We start from the raw sequence: 15,668 nt of genomic DNA, 5'->3' as shown, positions 1-15,668 counted from the left end.
CGTCCTCATTCCAAAACAGTTCTCAGTTTCATGGTGTGTCAACCTGTTCTTTAGCTCTTTTTTTCTGACTCTGAGCGGCTTTTCGTATGATCATATTCTCATGAGGGAAAAAAAAGTTGCCGTGCAGGTAATAATCACCAAAGCGACCCCCCAATCTTACACATGTAAACGGGACTAAAATCGGGTCTCATATATATCTTCTTATTTCTTTTTTCTTCCCTAAAATTTTAGTATCCACATTTTCTGCCAGCGCTATAGGTGCCTTTTCAATACCTGCAAATACTGTTTCGCTTTTCCATCGTCTCTCAGACCTTTCTTCTTGAGACCAGTGCTGATATCACCATCTGACTTACTTAGCTGTTGTTCTACAGCGTCCAAGTGTCTATCTGCCGGGACGATGACGTATTTTTTAGCGTGCTCCATTTATGAGAGACTAGCTGATACCCGGCGACGTTGCCCGCCCCGTAAAAAATTTATATACGTATAGCTTATTAATTATTTCTTAATCAAAAAAAATTTCTGCATCAAGTAAGAAAAAATTACTTTTATTTTTAAATAGTTTAATTAAAAACTTGAGGCAATCGCTTGTGGATACACAATATTGTTTTGTTTTTCCATCTGGTGTGTAGATGTACAAATTTTCGAGATTACCAACATGCGAACAGGCGACGAAAAGATGTCCGTGAGAAATACAGGGCTCAAGTAGGTTGACACCTGCCACTGCTAACGACTGGCCTTGCGCTTTGTCGATTGTCATGGGAAAAGTTAAACGAATCGGGAACTGTAATAGCTTTAAGGCTGCCGGCACACTACGGTTCGGTTGGTTCGGTTGATCTTATCAACAGCCGTGGAATTTCGCGTGAAACACACTGCTGTTAGTAACCGGGGTTTTTTATTTTTTAATGTCACGGACATCTCGGGATTGGCTAAATTATTTTCGCAAAGCTGAAGTTGGCTCCAGTTAGCATGCAAATTCGTGCTCCTAAGCTGCGTTGCAGTAAAACCCCCTTTTAACGGATACCCCCTCTTTTACGGACAAATAATAATTTACAGTTGCATAATATATAAAAGTATGAATTTCAAACCTCTTTTTAACGGTCACCCATTTTACATGGATTTAATTTTTTTGTAATAGCTTAAAGTGATTGGCATTTCTTCAGTGATAATTGGGATAGGGGCCATTTAAGTATTACGTAAGCAGATTTTCAGCCATTCAAGGTAAGGTTCAGGAGAAAAGAGGTTGGAAAAAGGCCGAGGAGAAACAGGAGTCGCGAGAGAGGGAAACGAGAACGATTTGGGACATTCGAAAAAGAGAAAAAAAGTGTAAAAGTTTGTACCGAAGGGACAGGACGGTTTCGTTGGAGGTGTTGGATAATAAATTAAATAAAGTGTTGTTTTCTTCTTTTGGGAGTCTAGAAATCCAGTCATTTCGTCCTGGAATCGAAGTGGAGGTACAGCCGAGGACCTACGACCGATAGGAAATCGGGGGAAAGTTTACTCCCCCTTTCCCCCAGTCAGCAAAATTTCGTCAGCAGCTTAGAATATTTCATATCTTCAAAAAGGGGTGGTTGATGACGTAGGCAACCTTCAACCCCCCACTCCCTCCTTGTCATAAACGTCAGCAAATGCAAACCCCCCCCTCCCGATGATGATGCATACTTGAATGGCCCCATATGTGGAATGAAGACGTCTTCTTCTTTGGCACATCCAGTTAGAATCGGTGCTTCGATGATGTAATTGTGCAATTTCTTCACGCAGAGTCTGCTGCCATTGCAGAGTCTCGGTGTCTCCAACTTTCTTAAAAGCATTATAGGTGCTCCGACTTTGAGGGTCAAGTTGTGTGTTGGCACATCCGGAATATCCAAAGAGTTCAGAAATTCTGCAGGATACAGAACTGTCTACGCTGTGTCTGTGACAGTGTCAACCGATTTGTAAGATGTGGAGACTCCCGGAATAATTTTTAGGATTTTTTCGATGATCTTGTTCACACTGTCATTTTTCGATGGTCTCTCACAAAGCCACTCATGGTTTCGGTGATGTTGTTGAATGTTTGGGAAGACTTTGTCTGCAAACTCTTGAACTGCGTTTAACAACTGGCAAAATCCATTTGGGAACGTAATGAGTCCAGTGCTTGGGTCTCTACGGGAATTCTTCCATTGCCAAGTTTGATCAACTGACGTGAAAATGATAGCAGTGCTGAGTCATTTTGCAATTGAACTTGCATGTTGTTGCCTGTGTGTTGATGATTTGAGGCAAGCATTGAGTTCATCAGATGGCGTTGAACATTTTTATTCCCAGTTTTGTCGTCGTAGTTGTTGTTCTCAGTTGTTAGTGACGTCATACGTCCAGCTTGTGCAGCGAATATTATTCAAACGCCTTTTAAGCCTTTTTTAAATTGAAACTATACCTCTACGATGGATGATGAGATAAAGGCCGCATTAGCACTTACAGGATACCCCTGTATATAGGCTAGCAGAAATACCCGGCGCTCTTCCCAGGTTTTCTTGAATTGCTGGGAGGATTGGAAAATGTACAAACCGTTATAAAGGCATAAACTGTTATAATAACAGAATTAAAGGTGTGACAAACAATTGTAAAGGCATATATACACGTCTGAAACGCGTTGTTGGAAACCACGATAACCAAAGTAAACGTTCCGAAAGTAATTGTTGAGGCCCCAAAACCATTGTTGCCCGACAGTTTTTCCGCCCATTTCGGGCATTTGTCCAGCTCTGACGAACTTTTAAAGTAGCCTACGGTGTCGGGTCAATCCCGGACCTGTTTGGTATATATGCAAAATCGGGCGACGATCGGCCTAAAACTGTAGATTTGTATAAGGAACAGACATACTTTCACATTTATATATAAGATAACGGATATAGCTGCTGGTAAAAGTATACTGAGAAAATAGGACTAAAACATGCCGTTTCTTAAATAGTGGGAGATTCTTCTTAGATTTCTCAGGCTCCTCTTGTGATGACTGAGCTTAGCTTTCCGAGTTTTCGTGACAGGAACGTTGCCTTTTAACACGTTAAGGCACACTTCGCAGAGAGCCCGTATGACACTGTTGATACTTATCTTTATCAGTTCAGTGCACTTTCTGCCTCTACAGCAGGTTAGTTTTTAAGAGTTCTAAATTTTGCTGTGCATATATACCTCGACATCTTGATCATCACTGACAGTCGAAACCTCTTTCTCGTATATAGACGGCCTTGATCAGTGCGCAATGAAGATGATTAAAGCCGTGTTTGAAACACAGCGGACTTTAGGATTTGATAAAGAGGGGGATTGAGGATAGCGAATGAGATCGTAACAAGGCTTCCCTATCATCCGCTCTATGAACTTGCACTTATCGTGACCTCTACAGTAAATAACAGAATACGAGCCCGATAACAATGAAAAAATACCGGAAAGTTTGTCATAAGGTACGTCGCCGTCTCTCCAAGAAATATGATGCAGCTCTGACATCCCCCATACAGCTGACGCCCTTTCTTTACCGCTCAGTTCGGACCACTCATAAGGTGGCTGGAAAGTATAGGTCCCGTAACTACTACCAACTAACGAAAAGTAAGCCAGTTCTTTAACTATAAATCCTCTCGAACTACATTGGAAATCTTCAAAGTCTTATAATAAGGATGACGTCACTCTCCGCTACCATACGAAGGTTTTTTTGACAACTGGTTGTTGTGAAGATATAATTTGGAAAGAGAGAAAATTCAACTGCCCCTTATAATAAGCCTTCTACACGTGAATTCGATGCTCTAACCTTTCCGGCAGAAGCTTCTCAAGACGTCCAACTGTGCCATGTCAATTCTGGGCAAGACCTTCTTAAAAGTCCACATTTGCTGTACCTCTTGTGGGCAGGAACCTTTCAATACGCTCCCGAATCCAGTTTCTTCCCCTCCAAAAATCATTTGTGCCCTGAGTGACAAGCTGAAACTCCCCTTCTTAGGATCAGGGCCGGATTAAGACATTTAAAGGCCCTGAGCACTTAAGCGATTTTGGTACCCCCTCCCCATAAGTATATCTTACACAATGTTGAATCTATTAATGTGAAGAAAAAACATTAAGTAATATTTTATATTAAAGAAGTAGCTAATCTCTAAGATCAGCCACAGATCGAGAGGTGTGTGTGTGTGTGGGGAGGGAGGGGGGTAATCACCCCCTCTCAAATTCCGGATAATATGGTAAAACTTGGCCTGTTCCGTAAAATATGAGACAATCCTACAAAATCATCCACATAGTCTCTCTGTAACCCGTGACTATATTAGGTTGCACATGATCTGAGTATTTCTGAGCGCTCACTTTATTTACTTGGAAGTTTTCTCCTAGTCTTTGAAACATCCCCAAAACCACATTACTCTGTTGAGATTTTTAACATTCTTTAATCGAGAAAATGGATGCAGAATTGAAAATGTATTTTCCTCCGTATTTGCTTCTTATCACGCATTTGAAATTTTCGTTTCACGTTCTAATACTAGTTTTAAAATCAAACTGTTAAATTTTGGTAGTTTTTCCATCCCCAAATTCTGCGTGGTTCCATATTTTTTTTAACTGAAAATGCTTAAGAAAAATTCGTTTAAAAATTAATGTTTAAAATTATGCAAGCTAAAGAAATGCGTGTCAAATTTATCATCATTGTTTTTTGAATTGCCAAATTGTACTTTTTAATACTTTTTCATATTTTACTTTTAGACAGATCGTAGATTATTATATAAGAGGTTATATATAAAGTTTTTTCTACCATTGACTGTTTTCAAGAATTTTTGAAAATAAATTTCTGCTAAACAGATTTATGAGAAACCATTGAATCTCAGAATGGCCATAATATTACTAATAGGTACCTTATTACTGATGAATCACCCTCATTAGGTCCTTTTCTTTTTCGAGTCTGTAATTTACACGTGGGATAGAATTTATTTCACTTCTATGGATCAAACTACACTATTGATCCGCTAATGACTCATAGAAATCATGTAGAATTTGGTTTACTCACTCTCATTTCAATGTATGGGCCCCGATCCGGGCACCCCCCTTCAGGGGAAGTCAAGTGCTGCGAGAACCTCATGACAATTAGATCTGGCACCGATTTCAGAGAGTAAGTATGCAAATTGGTAAGCAGGTGTTTTTAGCTAGGTAGGGTTGCCTCATAAAAATCGCTTCGTCTGTGGGGCCTATGATAATTTTAAGGCAGCCTTAGGCGTACTTTATGAAAATCGTGCAAAATTTAATCGAAAAACTCAGCAATAATGGGAAGTCTAGTTGGCAATATTATTAATTTCTCTTTTGTGCCATCCTTACGATGATGACCCGATAATAATCAACTATGCGTTGAACACTGTAGGACCGGGCACACCCTCCGTTTCACATCTCAGAGAGATATCGAAGCGATCTCGAAGGATGGGTGCATCCGAAAATTTAAAACTCGGAAACTTCAACTATACAATCAAGTGTTCTTTAAATTTTAGGATCTTCTATCGCATCGTATGGTTGAAGCTGAAAAAATGTACTTTAAAAAATACAATTTGACCTTTTTGTGGTGCGCCTTTCCTTCTGATGGCCTAAGCACGTGCTCATTTTGCTTAATGGTTAATCCGGCTCTGCTAAGGACACATGGATCTAGAACCGCTTCCTCGCGCCCCAAGGGCTCCGTGTGCGCTCCCTATTGGCTCCGTGGCAGCTCGAGCAAAGTAAAAAAAAACAGTAAATTTGAAAAAAAATAATAATTATAAATATTTTAAATAACATAAATAAATCAGTAAACTTTGATGAATAAATAAAAAAAATAGGCCTACGGGGCTCCGCCACAGAAATTTATTGACCAGAAAGGGTTCCGCCAGTCAAAATAGGTTGAAAACCGCTGATCTTAGCCACTAGATAATAGTTATAGTTTTATTACAGTCGTAGGTCCCGGTCAAATTATCCCTCGTGTGCAAAAAATGACCGTGGTGCGACAAAAATGATCAAATGACCTTATTCCAGTCGTCTTAGTGTACAAAACAGTGGTTCACAACCTTTGGAAGCCCGCGGCAAGGTTGATTTCTCTTTGTGAGGGGAAGGCCCTGTCATTCACACGACTAATAGGGAATGAATGGGAAAAATTAGACAGTTTTGAATCATTCGCGGCCCGGTTTGATCGATGTCACGACCCGGCGGTTGAAAAACACTGGTGTAGTAGAGCATTGTTGTTTCGAAAACTTTCCACTCCATCCCCCCCCCCCCACATTCCCTTCTTATCGCCCCAACACAAGTCAACCCATACGATCCTGTACTAAGCCCTTTGGTACTACTGCCTCCCCCCCCGGACTTTTCCATCTCCTCCGGGGATCGATATTGCCCACTTTGAGAAACACTGGTGTAGAGTATATCGTATTTATTTATTATGATTTATATTTCAGGTGAAGCCACGCGACTTCGTGAAACGAACGTATGTACTGCCATCTATTGTGCAAAACCATCAACAAGTTGGTTGAAAGATTATGAAAAATATTGTGCAAGTCAGTATAAATTCAGACAAAATACAAAGAAAATTCTAGAAATCTATATACAAGTCTTAAAATTGAAGAGAAAAAAACATTGTAAATAATATATTGAAGATCACAATAGTCTGTTAAAAAAATTTTGAAGTAATTTTATATGAGTAATTCAGCCAATAGAAAATAAAGATGCAAGTCATCTCGTTTTTCTCGAAGTCAACAAATAGAATTGGTAAAATTCTTAGGAAATTCTGTATTGACAATTTTCTTCAAGTAATCTCTTCCCCTCAGCCAACTCATTTCCCTGGCCGAAACAGAGGAACGCCTGATGTCATTGATTTTGGTCTAGCAAAAAATTTTTTGTACGATATACAAATGTATACTAAGGCAATTTTGTATTCTCCTCACAATCCCCTGTTCTTCAACATAGACTTTTTAATACCCAGAAAAAGGCTTTTGGTAAATCACATTGACTGGAATGCTTATAATGACAGACTTTCTTCAACCGCACTAAACACTGTTGATAACCCAAACAGTGATGACATTGACCAAGCTGTTGATAATTTGACCCATCTTATTAATGACTCAATTAAAGCCTCTTCTACTCAAAAAATCAAATCTGAGAATCAATTTGGCTTGCCTAAAGAAATTTTGGATAAAATTAGGCATAAAAACAAAGTTAGGAAAAAGTGACAGAGGTGCCTTAGACAGAATAATTTCAAACAGACTCCAAAAGGAGATCAAAAAAGAAGTTGCATCTCACATCAATGACCGTTTTTCTGACTTTGTGGGTAATGCTGCAGCAGAAAACGGCAACTTATGGAAAGCTTGGCGGATATGTAAGCCCAAAACTACACGAATTAACAAAATTAAAAAGACAGACAACACAATTGTTTACACAGATCAGGAAATTGCTGAAGCATTCGCAACTACTTATGAAGGGCAATTTTCATCCAATAGGAATCAGCCTAACAATACTAAACTGCGGCTTCGTAGAAAAGTCGCACAATTTATTCACTTTCACACAAATAATTCTACATGTCACATGGATCTAACAACTAATGATGAAATCAGCTCAATCATCAACTCGTTGGATGTCAAAAAAGCACCAGGTGCTGATGAAATTAGCAATAAGGCCTTGAAGTGCCTGCCAGAAAATATCATTACTCACATAACAGAAATTTTCAACAGTGCTTTAACATTAAATTATTTTCCAAAACCTTGGAAACATTCTGTTATAAAAACAATTCACAAAGCTGGGACTGACCCACTTATGGCACAAAACTTCAGACCAATAAGTTTACTGAGCAACTGGAGTAAAATCTTTGAAAAGATTGTCGCAAATAGACTTACACAATTCATCAATGAAAATCATTTAATTAGACCCGAACAGCACGGGTTTCGGCCTGATCACTCTTGGGTGACACAGCTGGTTAGAGTCTCAGAGTTCATAAATGAAGCTTTTAACAATTTTGATTTTGTGGCTGCATCATTCTTAGACATAGCGAAAGCATTTGACCGTTGTGATTATGCTACATTGCTTTCCAAACTCATTGACTTAAATATGCCTCCGTATATGATCATATTCTTCTATCACTATCTTTTAGGTCGAACTTTTCAAGTAAAAATTCAAAATACACTTTCTTCAATAAAACAAATTCATGCCTCTGTGCCTCAGGGCAGTGTGTTGGGGCCACAACTGTTCCTGCTATACATTAATGACATACCTTGTCCCCAAAATGGCATAATATCTTTATTTGCAGACGACTGTGCAGTTTTGAGCAGTAGCAGGGATGCAAATCAGGCCTTCAACAATTTACAAGAAACCATGGATGAAATAGAATATTGGTGTGATGAATCTGCCATCCAACTGAATAGTGAAAAATTCAAATTTTTATGGTTCACTAGACGTCGTAAAATACCGGACAGACGACTTCAAATTGGTACACAATCTTTAAGCCCTGTTAGACAAATAAAATACTTGGGCTGTATCCTCAACAAAAATCTATCTTTCTCTTCACACATTGATCATGTAATAAACAAATCTAATAGAATTATGGGTATGCTCAATCGCATCACATTTCCACAGGCAAAACTTTCGTTAAAGAACAAAATTATTCTTTTTAAATCCATAATAAGACCTACTCTACTCTATGCTTCGCCAGCTTGGGCGCATGCTTGTAAAACGAATATCAAAAAACTACAGACTATGCAGAACAAAATACTCAGAAGATTTGTTGGAGCCCCTTGGTTTGTTCGTGGAATAAACATCAGACAAGACTTGGACATACCTCACATATTCACATACATTAAGAAATTAAACAATGATCAATTCGAGCGAATGTTTAGTTCCCAATTCGAACATCTGAGGGAAATTGTTGACTATGATGCTGACTGCTTGAGGAAATATAGGAGGCCCAAACAAATTGGGCGCCTTACATGGGAGAATTTGTAAAGATGCTTTCTTCTACAAATCTCATTGTATACATACTATTTTAATACATAAATTCTCTCATTCAATTGTATATACTCACATTACTTGCATACTATGTATCTATCCACTTTTGACATTTATTCGCATCTATTCGATTTGTACCTTCTCATTATTGAATTTTGTATATACACATATATTACCCAATTGAACTTGCATATTGAACTTTGACCTATATATGATGTACATATGAAAAAGGTGTAAAAAAAAAAGAGCGAGAAGACTCTTTTTGAATTTTGGATTGTTTTGCTACATAAAATTTGTCAATAGTAAATCCCCATTAATTTCTGATGCACTGAGTTGAAACAGAACTTTATTACCTGTATTGCATTTTTGATGTTACAGCTGGGGTTTTTGCGTCACGACTCCCATGTGACGTTTTTTCCCCCATTCCACTTCGAATATATGTTGCTAGCTGCAGATTGTGTGACCTGCTTCTGTGAACTGTGATGACATTTGCCTGCTTCTGTGAACTGTGATGACATTTGCCTGCTTCTGTGAACTGTGATGACATTTGCCTGCTTCTGTGATGACATTTGCCTGCTTCGGTGATGACATTTGCCTGCTTCTGTGATGACATTTGCCTGCTTCTGTGATGACATTTGCCTGCTTCTGTGATGACATTTGCCTGCTTCTGTGATGACATTTGCCTGCTTCTGTGATGACATTTGCCTGCTTCTGTGAATTGTGATGACATTTGCCTGCTTCTGTGAATTGTGATGACATTTGCCTGCTTCTGTGAATTGTGATGACATTTGCCTGCTTCTGTGAATTGTGATGACATTTGCCTGCTTCTGTGAATTGTGATGACATTTGCCTGCTTATAGCCAGATCATGACTTTTCACCAATTTGACCAGTTCTTTTTACATACACTATACATTCATGCAAACACATATCTATCTACAAACATGTACACATTTTCTTCTTCACAGGCCTTCTTGGCCAGTTTTTATGCCGGCAGTTGGCCCTCGCGGGCTGGGAATCGGCTTAAAGTTCAATTCTGGTCTGGTCTGGAAATGAGGATGCTTACCTGGCGCAAAAAATGCCGTGGTCGAGAAGGCGGCTTTTCCGGTACGAGGTCTTCCATTTGCACTGCAACCGCGAATCGTCGTTGATTTGGGGCGCATAATATATGGTAGCGGGGTTCGCGCTGACGTCACCCCCTATAATACACGAGTAATTAGCGTTCGTGAGATCTAACATTTACTTTGCCTCCACATGAACATAAGTTCCATCAGAAATGTTTTGTTTTTGTAGGAGGGAAAAGTACAAATAATTCTCATGAGAAACGTTGTGATCACGCTAATGCTGAGTTTTTGGAATGAGATTTCGTGCAATTTCTATAAAGTAAGTTCCCATCCTCGTCGCCAACTTTATTGTACTTTATGAGCCGTTTCGGTAGTGAATCGTGAGATGAACGATAATTCTTAACTATTTTATTACGGAACAATATTTACATCTCATTCCCGTCATGTTGTCATTCCCTTCAAGTGTTGCCACCTTTGTACAACATAATACTGCTTATTTTCTGGTGTTGCCAGATACATAACATAAGCTTGATCTTGAACAGCATCATGGGGCCCTTAGGCAAACTGATTTTTCTGATTCTTCCCTACCTAGCTAAAAATATCTGCCTACCAATTTGCATGCTAACTCTCGCAAATTGTAAACAGATCTAATTATCATGAAGTCCTCGGACGTCAAGAGTAAGCCAAGTTCTACAGAATAAGGACGTGAATTTAAAAATGTGCAAATATTTATGAGTCATTAGCGGATCAACTGCATGGTTTCGTTAAAGCTGCAATGAATGGGACTCAAATGGGCGATGACGAATTCAGGAGGGTTATCTTATCGTTAATTATTACTACCCATGTAGGACAGTTTCGGCACCTCTCTGGAGTATGAACCTCACCAGTAAAATAATCCCAAAAACTCGCTGCTGTGTTCCCAGCCTGATGAAATACATAAAAAAATCATGGTATTCTCTACTAATCATTCAATCCAGTGAGCTCATAGTTCAAAAACTTTTGCATAACATTTTTTTCCAATTTCTTTTTGCAATGTTTCTAGTTATTTTTCTCTTTTACTCCTGACTCGGCACTCCGTGCATCCGCATAGGCTACACGGCCTAGAACAGGTCGCAGAGACTCGTGAGATGGGTCTGCTTGCAATTCAGTTTTTTTACCTATTTGTTGCGCCATGACTCTCACATCTTGTATCCGGACCCCTAGGATGAAATAAATCTTTGACGAGATCTATAGTGAATTTATAGTGTAAAAATAATGAGATTTGTCCCAGGTTGGAGCGCTGTCAGCTCTTCCTTTGTGGGAGACCATGTATTGCACCAATTTTTTCAGAGGCGTCTCAAAGATTTTGCACCCTTGGCTCGGACCCAGACAGGAAATACTTGAGCCATGATTTCATGCACAGTATTTTTGGGGAGTCTGGCATCCAATATGGCATGACATTATTACAGAATACATAGGAATTCTAAAAATTATCTACGTAAAGTTATATTATAAAATAATATTTGAAATTCGGGTGTGATGAGAATTTGAAACGTAAGATAAAGCATAATTATATAATAAATGAAAATTTATTCCATAAATTAATGAAAAATAATCGGAAATTAGTGAGAAAAAATTCCAGAATCCTAATATGTGGAAGAAATTACTTCATAATTTGTGACAGCTTTCAGCTTTTGGGAGCCTCCCTCATTTGATTCAGGTCCCTGGATGGTCCTGCTGCCTAACATGTCAAAAGCACCATGAACAGGTTTCACTTGCTGCCATTTAAATTTCTAGTCCATAGGTGTCTGAAAACATGTGTTCCGTGGACTGATTATGGTATCGGGAGACATCTAATGGGTAGAAGATTTCAAAAAACAGCAACTAAAAAACAATAATTTGGTACCAGTCTGTGCAGTTCAGGTAATTAGAAAGTTCTGCAAGGTATTTTAAAATATTAATATAATATATTCCTTGTTAAAAATTTTAAAAAAAGGGCAAAATGCACTTGTTTAAAATTATTGCTGCCTCAGAGTATTACTTTAGTCGGTAGTTTTGAAATAGTGTCACTTGAAATGTCGTCAATGGGCGCTTAAAATCTAGGAGTGGTCACGTTAATACAGTTAATAGATCCATTTTATAATCAACTAGCTATAATACCCGGCGTTGCCCGGGTTTTCTTCAATGAGGCTTTTTTGGATCACGTGATATCTCCCTCTTTCTTTGAGGGACATGCAAACCGTGTCTAAGTTAACCAATATGACGACTTCCTGCGCGACTTCATGATATAAACAAATCTAGATTTAAAGGAACATAGAAACGAATATATATTTTTTTCTTTTTTAAGGGGTGCTAGGTATTTCGATCCCCCCCCCCCGAACTTTAAGTTCTCCATCTGCCTGTTTCAGCTTTCAAAAATGCTTAATTGAAGCTGTGGAATTTCTTCGATGTACTTTACGGGCCCATAATTAATTTTAAAACATCCTAAACGATGAATTTATGCAGTTGAATATCAAAAGACACTACGGAGACATTAATTTTCGCTTGAGAAGATGTGAATAAAAAGTTGACATCAATGTTATTGCATGAATGTCCAACTCAAAAGTAGGTCCGGCTAATTACTTCATATTTGATCTCCTGGGCTTCGTATATCTAATCAAACTCAATATTTCAGAAATCTAGAATTCAACACAATTTTTAAAATTATTGATGTGACAGAAAACCCCACAAAATTTCAGCATTTCTACAGTAAAATCGGCAATTTTAACACTGATTTCTGTGGGACATCATCCTTTGCCTTACCCTCAAAGTGATGCTGATGATGGTGTCTATTCAAAAAGCTCTCATTACTGGGAGGATTGAATAAAGTGGCAAACCATTATAAAGGCAAAAATATTATACATATACGTACAGCATTAAAGAAACGGCAAACCATTGTAAAGGCATATACACGTCTTAAACGCATTGCTAGGGAACCACGGTAACCAAAGTAAACGTTCGGAAAGTGATTGTTGAGGCCCAAAAACCATTGTTGCCCTACGGTTTTTTGCCCATTTGGGGCATTTGCCCTGGTCTGACGAAATTTTAAAGTAGCCTATCGTTCAAGTCGGGTCCCATTTGGTATATATGCAAAATTTGGCGACGATCGATCTAAAATTGTAGATTTGTATAGAGAACATACACACACAGACACACACACAGAAAATCAATTTTATATATATAGATTTTTCATTTATCCCCTGCATGAATACATTCACACACATTCGAAAACTAAACATTTGTTGATCAGAAATATTTGTGATAAGAATTTTTTAAATAAAAATAGACCGATGGGCCAAGTTGATTAAAGGTCTGGACACACATATCCGCACCGTGCCAGGACCGCAGCTCGGGCGTCAGTTGGCCGAGGCTCGGCTCGTTCCTCTTCAGACCACACATTTCCGTGTGTTGCCCGTGTCGCTGCCGTATGCTGACTATAGCTTAACGAAGCTGTGTCGATTGCTTCGAGTCTTTAACGCAGCCGGTTCGGTGTAATCAAAATGGTCAGTAAATTAATTAACAAGAATGATTTGGATATAATAGCCCTAGCGTAAATTAACAATAATTAATTGTTCTAAACATTTCTGTAAATAATCTATACATGTGTATAATTTTTTTTATCTATCTGTATATGTGTTCATGTATGTTTTCTAAAGAAATTTTTATTTTGTTTTATTTTGGATTGACCTCCGATAGATTTTTTGTATGTGACAAACCCGCAAAAAAGGATAGGATCTTTAAATGCAGCTGAAAACAAAAAGACGGCCATTTGCTTAGTTTGACTATATACATTCTTGTTTATAGTTTGGAGAGAGGAGATTATTTACGGAGTGATAAAAGAGAGGGGAGAGAAGAAAAAATGTCATTATATAATATATATATATATAAATTAAAACAATCTGTTGGGGAGAACGGTACTCTTCCTCACTCGTTTTTATTCAGAGTCAACCGCCATCATAAATATAATCTGTAGGGGCAGATGGTGTCAAATTCCGATAACACCTCGGAGAAGTGTATCTCAGCTCAGTAGGAGCATATTGTACGAAAGAGCGCGGATATCTTCTACTCTGTGTGTGTACGCGGAATCTTCTAAACTAAAAATTGGCTCCTCTGCAGATGGCAAATGGATATTAAAATCAATAACGATTGGGGGTGTTTAGTCTGCCGGGGCTTGATTCAATGATAATGCCTCTCCAGTATTCGATAATAATTTAAAGCACTCATTGCCAAAGTCCCAGTCGCTGAAATACCTTTGTCAGATATTTAGCACAAAGGTGCTCAAATTTTTGGAAGGTGTGGGCCACTTCATTGTTTTGAAATATTTCGCGGGCTTCTTAAGTTATCCAGAAATGAGCCTCGATCCTCCAAGATTATCTAAAAAGAAGTGTCACGTGCCGCTTAAGTGATCTGCAAGCGTGCCGCGGACCACTCGAGAGATCTGGAAATATGTCACTAACCACTCAATAGGATAATCTGCAAATGTGTCACGATCCACTTAAGTGAACTGGAGGTGTGCCGCTAGTCGCTCAAGTGATTTTGAAATATGCTTGAGACCACTTGAGAGGTTTGTTTTGTTTTTTGTTGTCACGAGCTGCATCAAATGCTTCCGAGGGCCACATTTGGAGCACAGGACATGGGTTGAGCATTTATGTCTTAACATGTTGCGCCTCATGTGAGTACCAAATTTAAAATGTCTCCTATATTTTCACATAAAAAAATACCCAAAAATTTTCGAACCGTTTTCTATCTAATTTATGTTCAAACCAAAACAATTATTCATTTATAGAGCATCAGAAATTAAACCCAGTTAGTTTTCCAAGTTTATGTTATTATTTTAACAAAAATCTCCCCGGCAAAATTTCGTTATATGCTATGAAACATAATTTTAAACTTTGTTTTCCCATCAAAGTTGTGAAAATGCTTATCCATAATGTTTTCTGCATATTACGCTAGTGCCACAGAACCGAGGCCAAATGCGCCTGAACAATTTCGGGGCACGAAAAATGTTTAGAACACACCCCCCCCCCTCCCTTTAACAAGATTTCATATATTTTGTGGAGAGGAGGGAATCGGCATCATGAATGAATATACTCGAACGCTAAGAAATACCCCATGGAAAAAAAAAAACTAATTACAAAAATGTGAATTAACAGAAAAAAACTAATGGTGGTAATTTTAAACTAATGTGAGAAACCGTTTCCAAAATTATTGAAAACTTTAGAATCGATGGATTAAAAATAATTGAAAGAAATTATTTCAGTACCAATGAAAAATTAGAATTAACAAAAGAAATAATTTCGGAATTATTTTGAAAATTCAGAATTAATGAAAATCAAGAGAAATAAATAGAATTAATAGTTCTCCGCAATTGATGAAAATTGAGAAGCGAAATAAAATAAATGAGCTCTTTTATAAAAAAAATATATCTGCTCTCTCTATCCCGAGACCGCACCGTCAAATGTTAATTAACACAAAAATTGATGGAGATAATTTTAAACTAATGTGAGAAACCGTTTCCGAAACTAATGAAAAATTTAGAATCGAGGGATTAAAAATAATTGGGAGAAATAATTTCAGTACCAATGAGAGAGAGAGAGAAAATTCAGAATTAATAAAAGAAATAATTTCGGAATAGATTAAAATTTAGAATTAAC

This window comes from Pholcus phalangioides, unplaced genomic scaffold (assembly GCF_987345545.1).
Source record: "Pholcus phalangioides strain wild (caught in Gottingen) unplaced genomic scaffold, Ppha-v1.0 ptg000028l_1, whole genome shotgun sequence".
In the NCBI taxonomy this organism is placed as follows: Eukaryota; Metazoa; Arthropoda; class Arachnida; order Araneae; family Pholcidae; genus Pholcus; species Pholcus phalangioides.
Note: the sequence above shows the minus strand (reverse complement) of the source record.